Below are 6180 nucleotides of genomic sequence, written 5' to 3'. Positions count from 1 at the left end.
GGACCCTCATAATTGTGGCATAACTTATGATGAGGCCTATTGTAACTCCCTGAGCCTGACTAAAGTTTGGCAACCTGTCTCTGGCCGATCACTTCCTCATGGAGGTGACTCAGCAGGGCCCGACCTTGGACTGCCTCTCCCCAATCACAGCTGGAGTGGCCAATTCCCAGTGGCTCACAGCCATTGCCCCAGATGACATACACTTTTGCCCTTCCCTTTTCCACACCCCTTTTTGATTAAACTATATAAGGTAGTGCCTGACGCAATAAAGTGAGTTCCTGCCTCGACAAGACTCCCGATTCAGTGTGGTTTTTGAGTCGCTGACACTCACCATCGCACTCAGCCCCTAAGAGAGGAACACAGACTGGTCCTGGCCTCTCTTCCTGTGCTGTACCTGTCGGAGAGCAATCCAACAGATTGGTGCCCCATGTGAGGAGCTTCCTGTCACAAAGTTCGCTGATGAGCCAATTGGTCTGCGGGTGAGTGTACTCCCATAAATTATGGGGAAGTCCAATTTTAAGCCTGACCCCTTTTTAGATTCCCTCAGGGTTCTGCTCAAAAGCAGGGGCCTTGACCTCTCAGACAGCCAAGCTCTCCAGGCATGGGGATGCGGATGCTTGCTAAAGATTGCACCCTGGCTTCCAGAGAGCAATCTCTTTGATTGGGATACTTGGGATAGAGTTGAAAAGTTAATAAAATGGGCCCAGATAGAAAATGGAGAGATCCCCCCTCTGGGAGCACTCCCCACAGTATCTGCCTTAAAGAGCTGCTTTCCCCAATGCCCACTGAGGACAAAGGTGGTGGAGGCCCAGACTCCAACCCCGGCCAAGGCCGCTGACTCAGTCCCTGAGGCACAGTCAGACTCCAAGCTGGATCCCGGGCCCTCGGGTCACACAGACCCTCCGGATCCATCTGAACATCTGTATCCCTCCCTAGACCCTTTTTGGGAGTGCCCCTTGGCCCTGTAAAGGCCCTCTACCCTCACAAACACAGACTAATCCATTCCAGACTCCCTCTGTTCCACCCCCATACAATGGTAGTGGAGTCACTGAGGAGGGGACTGCTCACCTTTTCCCTGTTAATGTTAGCCCGGGAGGTGACAGACCTGCCACATGGTATCCATGGCAGGCTCAGGACCTTAAAGAGTTAAAGAAGGCCATGGCTGAAGATGGTCCCAATTCTCCCTGGGCAGAAACTATTCTTGAGGGACTCGCCCATCAGGCATGTGTGCCATGGGACTGGAAAGATTTAGTTAAAGCAGTGCTCCTGGGTCCAATGGGTCTTAAGTGGCTGGCCTATTTCAGTGAAGAATGTCGCATTCATGGAGAAGAGAACCAAAGGGCCCAGCCTCCCCTTGATACTGATGCCCCCATGTTTCTTTATCTTTTCATTGGAAGTACATTGTGCACCGCTCTCTTGGCACAAGAGGGCGAGCCCATAAAATGGATCCATTTAGCCATGGGTGGAACTCCTCAAGTTCATTCCATGGTCAACCAAATTGCTGATTGCATTATCAAAGGTAGGGACACAGGAGTCCGGCTGTTTGGCATTGAGCCGCATACTATTATCACCCCCTATAGATTAACAGATTTTACATGGCTTCAAAGAAACAACAAGAGAATCACGCTGGCTCTGGAGGGATTTTTTTGGCAAAATTGACTGCCACTATGGCCCTTATAAGTGGATGAGCTCCTTCTCAAGGTTGGAGTGGGAGCCCCCTAGACTTTTTCTTTCTCAACCCAATCCTGAATTCCTAACTGTGTTTACTGATGGAGGGCATCCAGGAGCCTCCCTGGTCATTTATCCTCCCCTAAAGCAGGGACAAACTCCTGTACCCATTAAATCAGTCTCCTGCCAGGTTGAGGGATCACCACAATTTAAAGAGCTCTTTGCCATTGTCATGGCGTTGGACTCCATATCTGAGCCTTTCAACCTATTTTCAGACAGCCTATATGTGGTTAATTTACTGCCCCACCTAGTGGAGGCTCATATTAAATTGGACTCCAACCCCATAGCTCTGATGATTCAGGCCCATACTCTACTTAAACTCAGGGTAAATCCAATATACCTCTATCATCTTAGAGGCCACCAAAATTTGCCTGGATTTCTGACAGAAGGAAATAAAATAGCTGATCAACTGGCCTCTTCACATCAGTGTCACACAGCCTCTGAGGCTACGCAATTTCATCAACTGACCCATGTTAGTTGGAAAGGGCTCAGACATAAATATCCCCACATGGCAGTGAAAGACCTAAAGAAAATTATACGCACCTGTCAATCTTGCCAACCTTTCCTACAGGTCCCCCCTCTTCAAAATTCAGGTACCAACCCTAGAGGCCTTCAGCCTAACAACCCCTGGCAGATTGATGTCACTCACTATGCCCCTTTTGGAAAACTTAAGTGTATCCTCCTGTCAGTTGATTCCTTCTCACGTGCCTGCTGGGTGACAGCACACACCGGGGAAAAGGCCAAACCTGCAATCAGCCACATGCTTCAATGTTTCGCCACCCTTGGACTACCTGATCAAATTAAAACAGATAATGGCCCATGCTTTGTAAGCAAGCCTTTCTTTGAGTTCCTTCAAACATGGAAAATCTCACACTCCATGGGCATTCCTTATAACCCTTGGGGACAAGCCATTGTTGAGAGATTCAACCAAACCCTTAAGACTCAATTACAAAAACAAAAGGGGGACTCCCCGCCCCCACACGACAACTAAAAAAAGGCCTTATTTACCTTAAATATTCTAAATTTTTCCAAAGAAGACAAGTATTTGTCCCCCTTCCAAAAACATTGGTCCTCATCTACCAGCTACAGCTCCATTCTGGTCAAATGGAGAGACCTGCTCACTGGAACATGGAGAGGACCAGACCCACTTCTTACAGCAGGAAGAGGGTTTGGGTCTGTATTCCCTCAAAATGAAAAGAGACCCCTCTGGGTCCCGGCGAAGGATATTAAATATTTGCTCCAACAAGGGGACCGTGATGATAACCCATCCAGGGAGTGTTTCACCCCTGAGGATGGTTCCTCTGTTTCTCCCTCAGGGACAATAAAGGATGTGGACGCTGTTACTCCTGACACTTCTGATTCCCATCCTGCCCAGTGATCAAGGATTTGGAGATCCCAATGCTGCAGCAAAGCGACTGGAGGCCTGATATGGAAAGCCCTGAAAAGTGCTGCTTTTATGCCAATAGATCTGGGATCGTCCAAGATAAGATTAAAAACCTCCAAGAAGATTTAGAAAAAAGGAGGTGAGAGTTTCAAGAAAACCTACTCTGGACCAGTTTACATGGCTTTTTACTCTACCTCCTCCCTCTACTTGGCCCCCTTCTTAAGCTTCTCCTTGTCCTTATTTTCAGACCCTGTATGTTCAATAAGTTCATGGGGTTTGTTCGTCAGAGAATAGAGGCAATCAAATTACATCAAGTCGAGGTGCATTATGACAGGCTCGCTAGTCAGGAGCCGAGCTCCCATGATCAGCCATCTTCATACAATTGCCCACCCCCTACCCTCCATGTAGCCAATGATGGGTAAGACCCTCCCAGGCTGATGAACCTAAGACAGGGGCTGTGAAAAACAATCATGGTTACCCGAGGATGGGCAACTTCAGTATCTGAGGAGAGGCAACCTAAGATGGCATGGAGAGGCACCTTGGCAGGTGAGATTCATAACACCCAGTGATGGGTAAGATCTCCACAGGGGAAACAACCTAAGACAGGGGTTGTGTTTCTCCACTGTTACAACAAAAGTAAAAGGGGGAATATGTTGGGTCTCCGGGAACCTCATAATTGTAGCATAACTTATGACTAGGCCTATTGTAACTTCCTGAGCCTGACTAAAGTTTGGCAACCTGTCTCTGGCCAATCACTTCCTCATGGAGGTGACTGAGCCAGGCCCAACCTTGGACTGCCTCTCCCCAATCACAGCTGGAGTGGCCAATTCCCAGTGGCTCACAGCCATTGCCCCAGATGACATACACCTTTGCCCTTCCCTTTTCCACACCCCTTTCTGATTAAACTATATAAGGTAATGCCTGACGCAATAAAGTGAGTTCCTGCCTCGACAAGACTCCTGACTCAGTGTGGTTTTTGAGTTGCCAACACTCACCATCCCACTCAGCCCCTAAGAGAGGAATGCAGGCTGGTCCTGGCCTCTCTCCCTGTGCCACACCTGTCAGAGAGTGATCTGACAAAGACCAGAGTAGATGCCCAGAGCAATGTAATTAGGTAAGACTAAATATTATGCTTCTCTGTGCCTTAAACAAGGGGACACATCAGGAGACTCTGTGTCCATCAAAAAAGTACAGAAGAGCAGAGAGCAGCTCGGGTTCCTGACTTCAGCTGTTCTCCCTGAATCTAAGGGCAGGATGTTGGCTATGAAAACTGAATCTTTGAATGTCACTGAAATATCAGTAAGATCCTCATGATGTGTCTCTGTCTCACTGTTGCTGCCCTTACTGCTTCCATCCTTCCTTAATTCCCCAGGGCAAAGCTCCTTCCTTTGAGCTGCACATCTTCCCACAGGCTTCCCAGCATTCCACCCGAGTGGCATTTTTCACATTATAGTTTCCTGTTGATTTCTGTTTCCTCCATTGACCGTAAGAACTTTAAAGGCAATGTGCTTTCATATTTTAGTTTCTCTCTCCTGTGCCCTAAGCTTTGCACAGTGTCTTATGCTGTCCCTTTCCAGTAATACTTTTTAGAGAATAAGTCAATGAAAAGAAGGAAAAGTGGTCTTGGTAACAGTGGGTAGACTTGTGGTCAGTAAAATGGCCTCCTAAAAACTGATGAAGATGATCAGAGCCAACTTCTTTCATTGGACAATTCTCAGAGGTTAAAAACTCTCTTACAAATTGAGAATAAACACATGCCAAAGATTTTATTCTCTTCAGTAATTACTGACCAAAGCAGCCAAATGGGAAGGTGGGCTTTAACAAGATTTAGGGAAATGAGGCTTGTGTAGTTCTTTTAAGAAAAGAAAGCATAAGATTACAGTTTGGATGCAAAAATTAGTCAATGCTCACTCACATCAGCTGCAACCTTTGACATTTTCTTTTCTACAAGGTAGAAGTCATTTGCTTTTCCACCAGGCACAAATATACAAGAAAATAGTCCTTTACAGGACCAAAGCCTTTAATTCATAGTAAAAAACAAAGTTAAACAGCAGTTTATTTTCCTTGAAAATGAAATAGTTTGTGGGTGGGACTGACAAACTGACCCTGGATGATACTGATACATAGTAGGAACCCTCTAGGTCTTAGAGATTCTAAATAGTTTTTTCTCTCTCAATTTTCAGCTTGTTTTACTCTATGCTATCTTTTTGGAACAATTTCCTGTACAATCCTGGCTTCCCAATGATTCTCAAATTTATATCTTCAGTTCAGAACCTCCTTCTCAACTTTAAACTGCATATTGTGATTCTGACAAGATTACTTAACCATTCTGTACTGCCGCTTTCTCTGGTATTAAATAAGGTTAATAACAATTCTGATCATACAAGGTAACTATGAACAATAAATGGATTCCCATGTACAAAGTGCTTTGAAAGGTACTCACTATTACTGTTAAACTCAGCGTCCGAACTTGGGTATCTCAATGGAATCTAAGCACTACATGTCTGAAATAGAACCTATTCTAGTCCTTCTCCAAATGTGCTCTGCTCCTAGTGCTGCTTCTTACAGTCAGGGGCTCCACCATTTATTAGTAACAGAACTGAGAGGCTGGGGCTGTCCTTTCTACCTCTTCTTACCTTCCTGTTAAGGTTCAGATAGCCATGCCCCCTCACCAACAGGGCCTCAGGGACCTCACAAGCCCCTGGGAAAAGGGAACCAAGTTGATAAGCACCCTGGTGTTTGAAGTCAAGAGAAGCTGACTTTTCTGCACTGTTTGGCCAACACAGCAGGCTTCCTCTTTGATCTCTAAAGAGGGCAGGTTTTAACAGTCCTGCTCTCCTGCTCCCTCCCCCCCCACAACTTTAAAAAAATATAAAGCTTCCCCCTATAAATGACCCCAGCTCATGAGACCCTGGGCAGAGGGAACCAAGTTGATAAGCACCCTGGTGTTTGAAGTCAAGAGAAGCTGACTTTTCTGCACTGTTTGGCCAACACAGCAGGCTTCCTCTTTGATCTCTAAAGAGGGCAGGTTTTAACAGTCCTGCTCTCCTGCTCCCTCCCCCCCCACA

Source organism: Nannospalax galili, unplaced genomic scaffold, assembly GCF_000622305.1.
Source record: "Nannospalax galili isolate Female #2095 unplaced genomic scaffold, S.galili_v1.0 scaffold613, whole genome shotgun sequence".
NCBI lineage: Eukaryota > Metazoa > Chordata > Mammalia > Rodentia > Spalacidae > Nannospalax > Nannospalax galili.
This window is presented reverse-complemented; position numbering follows the sequence as displayed.